The 16249-nt window shown below is 45.8% G+C and overlaps 1 protein-coding gene across 1 annotated transcript in view; it reads right to left on the bottom strand.

Moving 5' to 3' along the window:
- The window catches only part of CCDC80 (coiled-coil domain containing 80), a 268776-nt gene that overhangs the window by 166282 nt on the left and 86245 nt on the right, over nucleotides 1-16249 (bottom strand). The gene's annotated exons all lie outside the window — the stretch shown is intronic.

Below are 16249 nucleotides of genomic sequence, written 5' to 3'. Positions count from 1 at the left end.
CACTGAATCAATTATTCTTGCATTATTTCAGAAATGCTACATATCCCATGAAAGCAAAATGAGTTACTGCAGATAAATTCATCACATGAATAATCGCTAATGATATAAGCAAAATTAAACTCTTAAATGTACTGACAAATTTAAATCATCTCACAATATATAGTGGCAGAAGGCATTCATGCACAAATTGATCATATACATTGATGTTCGAGCCATATATTTGGCATTTCTGACTTTTAGTGTCTGAGGTAAAGGCATTTCTAATGCCAAATCGTGGATCTTATGGACCAGGAAGTTAAATGCAGGTCGACATTGGCTTCATGGCTTCCTTAAGTTACCGATTTATGTTTCAGGTGACTTGGGTCCATGTACATTGCAGTGTTGAGATCCCGATTCACTATGCAGGAGACATAAACGTCTGCTCTTCACCTGAGACCACTGATAATGAAGAAAATCAGCACCTTGTGATCGGCGTACTCTAGGGTATGCATTATGAGGGTCCTGGATGTGGGTATGTTAATTCCACACCACTTAATTTAAAGATACCTAGGCCCTGTTATGAGTTGGTTGGTATATTCCAACTCGTACGTTAAACCCTGTTTAAGCACGGGTTGGAATCACGAGTTGGTAGGTATTTAACGCGTCTGATAATTATTGGGTACATTAAATATGTCAACCTTTGTTAAATTTCGGCAGGTCACCCCGACCGAAATTTAATGGGGAAAAAGCATATGGAATTTACTGCAACATGCGATTTTTGGTGTGTTAAGCACCACATTCTGCATATTATTCCCCACAAACTCATAATAGATGTTACTTGCACCTAATAAATAACGCACTCCATGGTATCGTTATTTATCATGTGCAATAAATAGCACCTAAACTCATAATCAGGGTCCAAGTGTCCAGTTAACTCCATGTGTTCTGGATTATTGGTAATTCAGGTTTGGATACTGAGTCCACTGTGTAAGGAGGACTTGTGGGTCAATCAGTAATACATGAATGAAGATTTTTAGAGTGCATGGCTACCCTGGAACAGGGTGTCCCTGTCATAATAAGCAAAGATACCAAGAGAGTAAGGAATTATAAAGCAGATAAGAAGTGATTTTTAAGAAGTTTTCCGAAAGATGAGTGGGTTATAAGGACCCTCATTAATAGGGTAACATATTCCATGCATTAACCGTGATTACTGTGAAGGTACATTGCTTGACCATTTAATTTTCAGAATAACAAGTAAAAGGGCCTTTGAAGTAAAAAGAACACGGGCAGATTGTAGAAGGTACAAATTATTTTCACGAAGGCTGTGGCATTGTCATACACTGCTTGGTAGCAAAGGATGGGAAACAGTCAGAACAATGCAGGCAGAGCCATGTATGTTTCATGAATCGCAAGGAGTACCACGCTTACCTTAACCACGCATATGTGTGGGGGCAGGGATCAGGATACTTTTTAGAGCTGGGGCAGGGTAAGTTTTAGGGCTCGGGGGCTGGGTAGTTTTTAAGGGCTAAAAGGAGGGCGGGTAGTTTTAGGTCTCAGGGCGGGTGGCAGGGGTCTGTGGTAAGACTTACCTGATTAGTCTTAACCACATACTGTGTTGTAGAGGCATGCGTGGTAAAGGCTTATGTGTGGATAAGACTAGCATGGTTAAGATTGCGTGGAACAGCCATGCGTGGTAAACACGTGTGGTTCCGTCACACAACCCCATAGGTTGCTTTAACCCCTTCACTGCGGCGGCTATTCCGCCGCAGTGCTAAGGGGGTGGGGCGGGCGCATGCTGGTGACGGAACCGCTCCGTCACCATCCGCGGTTGCGCTGTGCTCATGACGGAGCGGTTCCGTCACGGCCCCGCCCGCTCAATGGAACGCTCAGCGCAGGCGCGGAATCCGCGCCGCGCAGGCGTGCCGAGCGGGCCATGACGGAACCGCTCCGTCATCAGCACAGCGCGACCACAGATGATGACGAGTGGTTCCGTCACCAGCAGGGGAGGGGTTAAAGACGCCATATTTTTGCATCGGAAGGCAGTTTAAAGATTTAAAAAAGGGCAGAAATTCAGTACGGATGATTCAAACTAAACACCAATATGACAGCCACATTCTAGAGACTAGAGACCAGTGGTGCAAACCAAAACTAGAGGAAGATTCGAAAAATGTTATAACACCTTTGGCCATGAGATCATCAATCGAAAGTTTGAAATCTCTTCTAAGTAGTATGTTGGGGGATTGTAAGCAAATAATGAACGGTACCTCAGAAAATGAATCAAAGTTGTGAGACGCATGGGAGTGAAGACGATAAACGAATCTGGATTTGAGGTTGAATATGGGATTACATTTGGTATTAAATGTTAAAAATTCAGACTGTACAAGAAATGTAGTAATACATCTAGTGAAATCAGAAGTGTGAATGGGTTTTTTATAATGTGATGGTGATGCCAACCTCATGGAGATCAGGTCTATATTTATTTAGTATATTGTAGCCATGGGGAATGGCTAAAGCAAGATTGGTCCCTCAATGCTCCTTTAACCATATTATTGTGAGAAACAATAAATGCAGCTGATGGTCCAGAATGAGATAAAATGTGTTCTGTGCATATTTTGATTGAGAGCTGGTACTGAGGAGGGCACAGGAACATTGATTTAGAGGCAAAGGCGGGAGCAGTGATTTGCAAGTCTCTGGAGTAGTATCTGAAGGACAGTGGAAAAGAATGTCGACGTGGCAGAGCTAAAGGAGAGAGTTGCTACACTAATGAGCTGAGAGGGCTTACTATTGACTGTGGTGGGGGAAAGGGATGACTGCGAATGCAAATGCAGGATGGGCTGGGGCTGACAATTACCAGAAATCAGGAAGTCATATGATTGTACCATAAGCCTTGTCATACCCACTAAGACCCACCTCAAGACTAAGGGGCATATTTACAATGAAGTGAAGGAGTGTGGCGTTAGCCTTCCAGGCTTAATGTTGCAATCCGCCACTTCAGAAACGCAGGGCAGCTCCATATTACTTAGCAGCCTAGCAAGAACGCAGGCACCCTTGCGTCTGTGTTGAGGGGAAGATTGTTTATGTGCATGAAGGTGTCCCTTCCTGCACATGAATAATCTTTAAATAATTTTTTGTAACTTTTATCTGTGCTGCTTAATGCAGAACACATACAAGTTGCAAAATGTCCTTTATTTTGTTTGATTATTTATGTGCAGAAAGGGACAACTTCCTTCACATAAACTCATCTACTCTAAAGGTGGTTATCCAGGGTGCAGGTGGAAGTGAGTGTAAAACAAAGGTAGACTTTTTTTTACACTCACTTCTACCTGCACCCTGGATTTTGACACGAATCCTGACCTTAGGGACGGAATCTCTTAGCACACCTTCCGACCGTCCCCTTTAGAGTAGATGAGGATCCCCTCGGTCCTGATGAAATGCCATTAATTCTACTGGAGAACTTAGGCATGAAACATGTCGACCATTTGACCATTTCCACCATTCACAAATCACTTTGAGCAGCAGTAGGTTTAATTTTCCTTGCCAGCCAAGACTTTTACAGTCGGTTGTTTTTAACCATAGCATCAGTCTCCAACGAATAAAGTTATTTTTGGACACTCATAGCTATTTTTAGACGCACTTTTTTTCCCACCTCCACTAATCTCACATATGCACCACTCCACCTTCTAGGGCTTCATGGCAACACACTGAGAAGACCTCCGGCAAAGAGCCCCCCTGCAGGGCCCTTTGGGCATCGCAGTGCCGGCACAACGAGGAACTGCCCTATGATGAAGCCTAACACCTCTCGGGTGTGTGAGGGCCCTTGCTCCTTATCAGAGCTATCACATTCCTGTCTCACTTCCTTTACCTGAAGTTTCCCAGGGCACTCGGTGGCCGACCCCCCGCCAAAACCCCGCCCCCTTCCCTTACCGGCCTTTCAGCTCACTCCTCCCAGGAAATGCATACCACTTGTTTCACGACTACGCTTAGGGGCATGTATGATGGACCTACCAAGCCCCTGTCCCTCCTATTGTGAATAAGACCAGGTTTTCCCTGGTCTTAATTTTGGAGCTGCCTCCTATTTATGCCACCGTTGTAAATAGGAGGCAGCGTCAAAATCAATGGGTGTTGCAGTGGAACGCCCACTGCAACACCCATCGCCCTCCCATTTCACGCTAATTGCAGCGTGAAAGGGTGCCTTACTTACAAGGCAGCATTAAGCCACGTTAAGTTGCTTAACGCTGCCTTGTAAATAAGGTGAAGCCCCTATCACCATCACGTCAGGGAAAGTGACGTTGTGTTGGCGATAGGGCCTTTTGTAACTATGCCCCTAGAGCTGGCCTGAGCTAAGAAAAGATTTAGCTTGAGGGGATGGTAAGCATGCTGTGCCCTGTTTACAGCCAGTGCATGGATAGGTGCAGGGGTGGATGCCTCTGGTGAGCTAGTGGTGCGGCTTCTGCACGTGTCTATTTCCTGGTCCATTTATCCAGTAATTCGTCATTCTCCTCCTCCTCGCTTCCCCCAGCGTGTTCAGCTGCAGGAATCGAAATTACTGAAGGAAATATGAGTGGCCTGCCGTACCCACTAAGGCATCCTAATTAAAGTGTTAACAAAGACACCATACCTATCATGTAAAATATGACAATTTCAAAGCAGTTTTACCTTCACGATGAAAAAAGGATCCACGCTAGCCCATTCAAGCTCTCAGAAAAAGTATCTTCAACTAACATGGTCAAACATTTTCATCCAGCGAAAGCACTCCTTTAAACAAGCATTTACAATGCAATGGTTTCGCCTTTGGAAAAGTTAGAGCTATTGGCATTGTAAATGACAAAATTTGTATTTATGTGTTGGTTTTGAAAACAGATAAATAAATGGCATTGTCATTTAAATTGCCATTAGTTTAATCTCTGCAGTCACTCTGCAGTCACTCTGCACTCCATAGCACCCCCTAGTCACTCTGCAGTCACTCTGCACTCCCTAGCACTCCCTAGCACTCTGCAGTCACTCTGCACTCCCTAGCACTCCCTAGCACTCTGCAGTCACTCGGCACTCCCTAGCACTCCCTAGCACTCTGCAGTCACTCTGCACTCGCTAGCACTCCCTAGTCACTCTGCACTCCCTAGTCACTCTGCACTCCCTAGCACTCCCTAGTCACTCTGCACTCCCTAGCACTCCCTAGTCACTCTGCACTCCCTAGCACTCCCTAGCACTCCCTAGTCACTCTGCACTCCCTAGTCACTCTGCACTCCCTTGCACTCCCTAGTCACTCTGCACGCCCTAGTCACTCTGCACTCCCTAGTCACTCTGCACTCCCTAGTCACTCTGCACTCTGCACTCACTATTCTGCACTCTGCACTCACTATTCTGCACTCACCACTCTGCACTCTCTACTCTGCACTCTCTACTCTGCACACTCACGTTGCACTCTGCACTCACACTCTGCACTCACTAGTCTGCACACTCACTACTGTGCACTCACTACTCTGCACACTCACTACTCTGCACTCTGCACTCACTACTCTGCACTCTACACACTCACTCTGCACCCTGCATACAGATCCGTTACAATTAAAATAAAATAAAACGATGTGTAAAAAATTATATGAAGTAATCTTCCTCGAGTTTTTCTAGCACCCGATTCTCTCCCTTCCTTCCCCCTTCTAGCTCCCCACCTCACCTTCTACCCACACTTTTTCAGATTATGCTGTGAATGGTTGCAAGTATTTATTTTACTTAATGCAGTTTTATATAGCGTAAACTTTTCTAGCACCCAATTCTCTCCCTTCCTTCCCCCTTCTAGCTCCCCACCTCACCTTCTGCCCACACTTTTTCAGATTATGCTGTGAATGGGTGCAAGTATTTATTTTACTTAATGCAGTTTTATATAGCGTAAACTTTACCCAAAGTTGTCAGACCGCTTTACAATAGAACCAAGTAAATTACATAATTTCATTTTACAGTGTTTTAAGAAGACGCAAACACACTGCAGACTGGGTCTAATAACGTGGCTGCTGTGTGGCGTCTTAATTACAGGCTCCCTTGCGCCGCCCCTACGTCACTTTTGTCCATGTTTAAAAGTGACGCACTGGCAATGGAAGGGGCTTGTAAGTAAGCCCCTCAGCGTTATTCTCCCCAAAGCATGTGACAACTTCAGGCACCGACACAATGGATTACCGGACGGTACAACCACAGTTATGTATCATAGATTATATACTCGCAGAGGTATGTGACAGCATTACAATTACACAATAAGATATCGCCGCACATGGCGAGCTGTGAGGGGACCTGGGTGGAGGGACAAAGGGAATGACGGATGGCGGGCAAAAAGAGATGGGGTGAAGGAGGGACGAGGGGGTCGTAGGGAGGGAGGTGGGGCGCCAAGGACGGATGGTGGACGTGGTATACAAGGACGAGGGAGGGATAGAGTTATTGGGTGTAGGGATAGGGAGGGTCGTAGGAAGTGGGTACGAAGGGAAGGGGCCGGAATGGAAGGGGGGAGACGAGGGAGGAGATGAAGAGAAGAAACGGCAGGAGAGCTGAAGGAAGGGGGCCGGACAAGCTGGCTGCAGAGGGAAGAATGGCTGAGTGAAACCGGGTAGTGGAGAGAAGGAGGGACGAAGTGAAGGAGATGTGAGAAGGATAGGATGAGAGGGTTGGAAGGGAGCCTGGCTGAGGCTTGGAAGGGAGCCTGGCTGAGGCTCGGCAGGGGCTGGAGCTGAATAACAGACGGGATGCAGCGTGGGTCTGTGTGGAGTGATGGAGGGGTAGGTGAGGCGAAGGGTCGTGAACTGATGGTGGGAAGAAGGGGCACCAGAAGAGAAGACGGACTCAGGAGAGACAGGCAGGGAGGATGGACCTTACCTTCCCGACAGATGTTCTCAAAAACTCCGATTGCTTCTACTTTCCCCCGAACCAGAGCAAACTTCTGTCTAGAGGCTACTTTCAGGAAGAAACAAGGAAAGGCACGGACGGCGGGAGGGGGGGCAGGAAAGGCACGGACAGCGGGAGGGGGGGCGGGAAAGGCACGGACAGGCACGGACACTGCTGAAGCACTCCAATTCCTTGGATTTTGTGTTCTGGAGCCTGTTTAAATGTTACAAGGGTTTTGAACAAGACTATATTAATCTCAGGGTACTGAAGCATTGGACCTTTTCAACCGTATCTATGAAGTCGGAAAAGTGTCTGATAAGGGTAAGTCACGGAGTATCTCAGCAGCCATGGTAAACAGCGGTTCAACAAGGCAGTTAATTCCACAGATGACCGGTCTCACAGACATAAGCTTGCAATGTACAGACATAAGCTTGCAATGTCAAAGTAAACAATGAGGATTGAGGCCAAAACTTTTCCAAGGCGTGTCTTTCACATTTGGCTACACAACAGCGGGAGGGGGGCGGGAAAGGCACGGACAGCGGGAGGTGGGGCGGCAAAGGCACGGACAGCGGGAGGGGGGGCGGGAACGGCAAACAGCAAGAAAGGCAAAGCAGAAGGCAAGAAAAAGCACTCACCTGGACTTCTTCCGGCGGCGGTCGGCCTGCAATGACCAAAACAAACCTTCCCCCCCCCAACAAATAGGAACCGCCCAGCACCGCAATGACGTTGTCAAAGGGGCAGGATGAGTAAAAATGGCCGGAACGCCCACAAATCTGCTCCGGCCATGACGGACAGATCTCTGTTCCAACGGCTAGCCTCCATTTATGGAACAGAGGGCGGATTCCCAAGCCACATACTGTAGACATAAGATTTCGCCTGCGCCGAAAAGCTGTGCTGCGCAGCTTTCGACGAGGCGAAACCTAAAGAATCTTTTTCCAATCTGGTTTGCAAGAGGAGGTGTGATAGGGTCCTCATCCTGTCCCTTGAACAGTGTTCCAAAGCAAAGGCTGCTTGAGATTAAGCAGTCAGTTTGTGTATGACTGCTCTTAGCATCTCTGTTAATATTATGGCTAGTATCTAATTTTGGAGTCTAAACACATACATTGGATTGGCCAATAGTTGTTAAAGCTCAAATCTCTTCCTTCGTTGAACATCAGCTCAATGCTGGCCTCTGCTTCTTTTAATACTTTACAAAGCAGTGGCACAAGTTGGGTCCAGTCTTATTTTCACACTTTCTAGAATGTATTTTGTTATTGTGTTGTTCTAGGTATGTTGAGTAGAGTCCAGGTAAAAAGTTTAGAATCTTGTCTACAGGTGAGATAGGAATAGTTGGGGAGACCAATCAAAAGACAATGACAATAGTCCAGCCTCCTGAATACAAGTGGGTTAATGAGCGTTATGATTGTGTTGTCAGCGCCAAGACAGATGTGTGCTTAAAAAATTGTTGTAACATAGCTTAACATAACATAACATAACATTGAATGGTATGTTTGAGCAGATCTTGCATAAGTTAAGCACTTGAAAGTGTGCTTTATTGATGAAGAAGGCTTCGATGAGCTAGTGAGAACACTGTATTTTTAGCAGGTGGTGCAAAATACAATAAGTTTGGGGGAAAATATGATGATGTTGGTAGGAGGGGTGACTACGGTGGAGAAGTAGAAGACTTCAGGTTTAGAGGAGCTCAACCTGAATGACCATAGTGACATCCGGTGACAGATGCCTGTGAAGAAGTTGGTGATGCGTGACAGGAGGTGAGTGTAATAGTTGAGATACATATTTGTGTGTCTTCTGTGTGAAGGTGCCATATAAGAAGTTGCAGGCGGAGATTATGTCATTGAGACAGATGGTGCCTGGTGTGAAAAGAAGATGGCCCAGTACTCCTGTAGGGCATCTGCCTTCACCTGGGTCTTCACATATCTTCATGTCTTCAACTATATTATTGATTTGTCCTTTGTGTATGTCCCCTTCCAAGAAGATCTGTGGCCCCTCAGATTGCTTTGGCAGCCTGACCCTCGTGGGGAAATACTTTTGTTTCCACTTGTGTCTCTGTTGTGACAGTTATTTTCTTCTTTATTGCTGCTTCTTTCATCAGTTTTCCACTTAAACCACCCTTTCTACTGCTCATGAAACGTTTGCCAATTGGACTGGACTGATCCTTGATGGTTTTCCATAAAATTCCCACTATAATTCTGACTTTGTCTGTGTCAGGTTAGCCCATACAATTTGTGGTGGTCCATATACAACTCCATGGTCTTTGTTTGCTTCATTGAACCACAGTGGCATTATACGTGGACAGAAAGACAGCCATCGTGTACTTAGCAGTAGCAATTATGTTTAGAGCACTTGGTAACATCACAAAAAGTCACCCTATGTATTTGCCATGCCTACAGGAGACAAATGTGTGGCCTCTAAAGATTGGTTCTGTATGGGTATTATAAGAATTGACAGGCATCCCTAACTCTCGGTCCAACTCTTTATTATCCTACATGTTAGGGCTATGAGTCAATATTCCACGTCAGGTGATTTTAGTGCCGAATAATTAAGAAGTGCCATCTTTTTAATGCATTGACGCCCAAAGTTGATGCTTCATGAGGCAATGCTCAGGTCTTCCATTTTGTTGGTCCCCAGTCAGCTAATTCCATTGTAATTATGATCCTATGTGCTGATTGTGGTTTGTGGCTCTTCCAAGCTGCTTCTTCCTGTTTATCCTTGTCATGAGGGCAGAGTACGGAAGGGAACAGGAGTCAAACAAGTTTGTTTTTTAGCAATGTGTTCTTTGGACTCTCTTCGTTTCATTTCAAATGAATTTATTTTTGCCTCCAAGGCCTTAAAAGTACAAGCGTGAATGCAACAGTACATTGTAAATAAATAGATAAAGCAGTGCAATACAGCACAATCTGACCTGTGGCAATCATAGTACTTGTAAGCAGATGACAAAATGGTGAAGCAGCAAATTAAAATGTCGACTTGTATGTACCGAATAAAATGCTAAAAAGTATTATTAAACATTGTTGCAGTACGGTATAAAAGAAACAATGATAGAATGAAATGAGCCACATGAAATTAAGGGGGGGGGGGGGAGTGGAGTGCATTTCTGCGAAGTATCCGCATAGCCCCCAGAAACTTGGCAATTCGTACGGAAAGGGAAAAAACTGCCGTCCAGTCTCAAGATATAAAGGGCGGCCAAGCGGCTATGCTGGTGTAAGTGCCTGCAGGTGGGAGCTAGCCAGATTCCACGTGGTTGGACATGGCTGGGGAAGCAAAGAAAACATGTGCAACACTCATTGAGGAAATACATACAGGGCACATGTCACTGGCCCCAACGGTCCACCTCTGGGTAAAAACTCCCAGCCGGAGAGTGCCCACTCTGAATTGGAAATGTAACTTCCTGTCGATCAAGACAGTCACCTGATCCCAATATGACTCATACCCTCTCAGAGGTTTGAACCCAAAGAATTCTCTAACCAGCTTGAGGGAGTCAGCCCTTCTAAGGTCGATGGCCTCTGTTGCTGCCCAGTAAAGCTCCTTCAGTGAGTTTTTTGAAGGGAACAAGTAGTGATGGCACAGTCCTGAAGGTCAGATAACCCAAGGGTGTAAAGTGGCTCTATGATGTTGAGAAGCTAGGGTCCTCTAGGGAATTGATCTGCATGCATTACGTCTCGAAGGGCTGTGGTATAGTAAGTGAGTTCTGGGGTTGTCCATAGCCTTCTCCAGTATAACAAGGGGCACAACCTGACTTTAACAGAAAGGATTCTGACACCCATGTCCAGAAAGATTGGTGTCTTCTCCCTAGTAAATAGGTGTAATGGGGGGAGAGATGCAAGATTACGTAATAATTTGTTTTCAGTACTGATAAGTGTTTCAGTGTTGGAGAATCCCCTTAACTCTGCCCCGTATAAAGCTGAACCCAGAGCCATAGCCTCATAAAGGTGGAGTGCAGGCGGGACAGGTTTAGTGTGGGAGGCCGTGCATTCATTAAGAATTGCTCAGTGACTTGCTTAAGTTTTAGGGCAGCTTTGGAGGCATGTGATTTCCAAGACATGCTCCTACTAAAGGTAATACCCAAGTTAGAGAAATATCCACCGTCTTAAGAGGTGCCCCCCCATATACAACGGCCTTCTTAAAAGATTTGTGCTTTAAAAAAAATAGATGGCAAGATCTCCGGGGGTCATGGCTTCAATGCCCCAGGAGACTTATGTTTTTTTTCTAATGTTGCTGGGGCCTCCAGAACGCCCTACTGCACCTGCAACATTTAAAACAACATTTTGGTGATGTCCCTTCCCCATCTATAGACATCGCCAGTAAATATATAGCTTAACAGCCCTCCAGGGAATTATGGGGCACTCCTTGAAGGAGCAGTGAATAATGGATGAGCGACTGTGGCCACCTATTTATTATTCACTATATTTTATTTTTGTATTTTGTTTGTGGGTGTCACTTTGTTTTTCTTAAATGGGGTGCCCTGGTTCCCCTCTTGCCTTCAGTTTGGCAATCCTGGGGAATGGTCCCCTGTGGCCCCTCCTGGCCCGGGGAGTGGGGGCTGCGGCCCCTTTCCCCTTCAATTTCGTCGACAGCCCCGGGGATGGTCCCCGGGGCCTATCCTGGCCCGGACAGGGGGCCTCTATCCCCTTCAATTAACCAGACCCCCCAGGATATTGCGGCATGGTTTAGCAAATTTAGCGGCACAAATATGGAAATTTAGCGGCACAAATATGGAAATTTAGCGGCATTTTTGCGGCACTTTATGTTACTCATAATCATTCGTTTTCAGTCTGAAATCAATGGAAACTGTTTTAGCAGAGTATTCTACTTTGAATTAGGCATGTTTAAAGCACTACAGAAGCACAGCTCCAGTCCTAACCTCATAGGAGGGAGCTCCCTGGGATGTTCTAGCCCCCATGTATGCACCCCTGCCGTGGCACCGCTGCTTCCTGGATCCGTGAGGCAGGACATCTCTTCCTCAGGCTCCCTAGGGCGCAGGATCGGAGTGACTGATCCAAATAAGTGCGACAGACTGCATAGAGAGGTCACCTCCTGCTTACCTGCTTCAGTCCCCATAGGTCGATTTTGGTCTCCTATTTTTCTTTTTTCCCCTGCTCCAATAAATGTTACTTCTTCGCGCGGTGCCAAGATCCTGTAGGCGCAGGAGGTATTTTTTTTAGATAATTTGATAAAGATTTTAGATCGTGTTTGCAATTCCACTGAAGTGCAGCAGCCCGACCAGGCATGCACTTCACCTTAAATGATGCTGACAGTGACCACAAGCACATGTTTGTGCATAAATAACTGAGACCGACTCGTGAGAAAGGGATACAATGTAATGATGGATGTAAATCAGGGCTTTTTGGTTACCATTTTTCCATTTTACCCTTAAATGTGACTGGTGGCCATTTCTGAACAAAAAGAATAGTTTGTGTGTGCTAAAGAAATAAGACATTTGCCTGGTAGCAGTGAGCAGCTGCTGGGTTTTTATTTAAGGGTTAGGAATGGGAGAAGCAGCGAGCAACAGACTGGGAGGCGAGCAGCTCAGCAGCAGTGCTGGGCACTTACACAAGCAATCACAAAAAATCAAAAACCAAAAAGTTGGGAAAAGGAAGTGGACCAAAAAAGTGGAGCAGGAAAGTGGGGGATAAGTTGAGTGGGCAAGAGAGGGAAGAAAGCCATGTACTTCCATAGAGTGCAACAAAAAACCAAGTCTCACCTAATCAGCTTTGGAGGCTAAATTAACTGTTCATTCAGAAACCATGTACAGAGATGTTCCAGGGATGAGACAGTCCCAAGAATAGGGAAGAAATCCATGGCATTGGCCAGAAACTGAGATCAGCAAGAAAGCCATGAGCCCTGGGCTTACTGAAGGCCTGCTGTGTCTGTGTTTGTGTTGTTGACAGCAGGTCAGTAGGATAATAGCTAAAGCCTTCTGTAGGTGTGGCATCAAAACATCTTGAGTGTCTTCGATGGATATCCATGATTTTTTTTTAACTCTGCATTTAGAAACAAAGGGTAAACCAGAAAAATGTTGCAGGAAAGAGCAGCACAGGTTTTCCGATGCAGAAGATGATTGTCTGAGTACAGGTTGTAGGAAAGCCCAACCCCAAATTACAGATGCTGGTTCCCTGCGTGAACAGCTGGGGTTTTCTTGCTGCTCTGCGGTTTTTTCCTGGAATTTATGTATTAATTTAACCTACTGACCGGGTGGGGGGCTCTATCCTGATTTATTTAATTTAATTTCTTTTCTCATCCTAGATGTTTTGTTGTCCACTGTGCAAAGAGATTTTGGATTTGCTACATATGTTATAAATGATGCATTCTATTTCCTATCATTTTAGACTGAGGCAGGTTGCTCATGAGATATTGGGCATTTGTAACTCATCATAGTGTGGCGCCAGCAGAGATCCCCTGCCACAGTGTGCAGAAGTCCCAGACTCAGCCTCTATGATTGAACAATGAGAGGCGGTGAGAGTCTCCAAATGATTCAAAGCAGTGTTTTGAGTCTTGGCTTCCGAGCGTGTTGACTTTCTGTCTCTGCAGGGAGACTGTGAAAGCCGGTTTGCCACTTCTGAAGCCCAACAGCTGGGAGCTGCGCCAGAGTCAACAGTTTGCATGTATTTCCTGGAAAGACCACATTCAGAGATACACTGCCCAGCTTAGGCGTGTGTGTGGGAACATGGAGTTTATCAGGGACTTGTGCCATTTCTTGTTTGAATCCTGTAGGGCCAGCCAGCTGCACAAAGACTTCTGCAAAACTAACCGAATGGGCCTTGTGGAAGTGGATGCTTAAAGAGAGCAGCAACTCATGAGAACCTATCAGCTGCCCAGGAGAGCTGAGAACAGGGCTTCTGTAAAGGATAGCGGGGCATATTACCAAGGGTGGCGATAGGCAATTATCGCTGTTTTAGCGGCCATTTTCGGCCGCTAAGCGGCGATAATTCTATCGCTCTATTAGCAAGCTGTCGCTAACTGATGTTAGCGACAGCTTTTAGGCGATAGCGAGCGGTTTGGGGCCCGCTTTGCATGTCAGCGATATTTATCGCTTATGACATGCAAAGTGGGCGTACGCAACCTGTTAGCGACTGAAAGCAGTCGCTAACGTCGCTATCGCCTATTAGTAAGGCAGGCGTAGCGATGGAAATATTCCCGCTATCGCCAAAAACCAACGCCTGCTCAGACCAGTTCTTAGCCATGTTATCCAATGGGAGGTGGTTAACATGGCTATGAGCATTTTGTCGCTAATGGGTGAATATCGCTGTATTCTCAGCGATATTCACGCATTTCGCCGCTATTGCTGGATATTTTAGCAGAATGGAGAAAAACGTTGCTAATAGCATGTTTTCTCCGCTAACATATCCAGCGATAGGCAGCGCTAAAAAAATCGTCGCTAAGCCTATTTAGCGATAATTATCGCTACTTGTTGGTAATATGCCCCAGCATTCCTTTCCATGTCATTGGTGAACTCTTTAACACATGTGTAAAGTAATAAAGACCCTATGCTGATTTTTATTGATGGTTGATGCTGCTTTTGAGGCGAGAGGTCAAGATAGAATTCATAATGGTCCTGGGAAATTTTTATAAATACTTTTGCTACTATAATCTATTTCCAGTGTGGTCAAGAAGGCTGTCTCTGAATTCAGTATAACTCACTTTAATACCTGGGTTCTTCTAAATCTGTTTATGCTCCATTCAGTCTGGCCGGATGAGCGAAGTGATGGAATAGCAACTATGACTCAGACTTTAAAAAAAACAGAAAATAAACAACACTGGTATATTTTTGACAAGAGTGACTGGTCTTTACAGTCGTAAAGATTCACTTAGCCTGATTCTGTGACTCAGAATATTTCATTTGGCTTGTAAATGGCCTTTCTGAGCAGCTAAGTTATGCTGAAGTGCACAAATTGCCTGACGCAAGGCAGAGAGTCTTTCTTCATGGACACTTTTGATGGTGTGACCCTGATTGAGTTTTCAGTGGCCTTTGCCTATCAGTCAGCCCATTCCATATCAGAGATAGACATGGTCCCCTCACCATAGGCCACATGGGGCATCTCCTGTAGTGTATACTGCTTGGAGGTGTCCTCACTGACGTGCTGGAATGGGAAACATCCTTTACAACGCGGTGTTTACACCGCGGGGCCTTTACGACGCAGCCATCACAACGCAAGTCATTACTACGACTTGCGCTGGATGGCGCTCTTGCTCAAGGAATAGTTTAATTTTCTATTCGAACACCTTCCCTACTGTTAAGTGGGTTGGAGTTGGAATAGAAAATTCAAATAATCCACAATCCAGCGCCCTCCAATGCAAGTCGTTGTAGCGACTTGCGTTGTGATAACTGCGTTGTAATGGTAGCGCGGTGTAAACACCGCGTCATAATGACATACATCCTGCTGGAACAAGGCAACTACAATCTGTCTCTGCACATCTTAATGGAGGCAGCCTATCAGGTGGGCCCAGGGCCATGCAGTATGTGCACAGCTGATCACAGAGGAGGCTACAGTGTCACTACACACTGTCTTCATCGTCAGCCACCACTTGTCTGGCTCGTTGTTACCTGCACACTTCTGGCCAAGTGTGCTTTGCGCCTACTGATCAGCCTCCACCGATTCACGGAGTGTCGTGGCCGGCAGGACCATGGCCCAACCACCAAAGTCCACACTGCCCAGAAGACAGGGCCACCCACTACTGCCCGAACGGGTGATTGAATGCTTCTATTATCATTGAGAAGGTAGGATCTAAGCTGTCACAAAAATCGGTCATACTCTTGCCTCGAAAATGGACTACAGCTTTGTTGCGCCACTTTTGCTGGGAAGGTGCACATATATGAACTTTGTGCAAAAAATATGCAGTGGTGGAAGCAAGCAAGTATTGAGGACAGTAGATGAGCGCAGGACTGGACTCAGAGTGAAATCAGAGTTGTGAAGCTTATTGATGAAGACATGTCACATTTCTGCACATCTGTCCCTACCAGAGAAGGTTAGGCTTTTAGTGAAACATTATACATTTTAACAAAGATTAGTTGGAAATGGAAAGAAAGTAGACAGATTCGAGCTGAACTGGCAAAATCAAGAAACTATGGGGCTTATTTACAAGCCCCTTTGCCGCCGGTGCGTCACCTTTTTTGACGTATGGGCGGCGCATCTTGCTACCCTATATTTACAAGGACACGTAAAGCTACCCTGTGTGAAAGGGGGTGCCATGGGTGTTGCTGTGGGTGGTCCCACGCAACACCCATGGCTTCTGTCGCATTTCCAGATCTACACAAAATCGTAAGCCTGGAAATGCAAGCAGAAAAATGGCTTGCAGCACAGTGTTGAGTCACTTTGTTGTAAATAAGGCCCTACATATGTTGCACGCAATGATTATTGTGGCCCTAATTTACAAAGAATTGGCATAGGGCAGCACTGCAAGTCTC

Source organism: Lissotriton helveticus, chromosome 8 (genome assembly GCF_964261635.1).
Source record: "Lissotriton helveticus chromosome 8, aLisHel1.1, whole genome shotgun sequence".
Classification (NCBI taxonomy): Eukaryota; Metazoa; Chordata; class Amphibia; order Caudata; family Salamandridae; genus Lissotriton; species Lissotriton helveticus.
The sequence above is the reverse complement of the archived record's forward strand: the minus strand, read 5'-3'. Positions and strand labels throughout refer to the sequence as shown.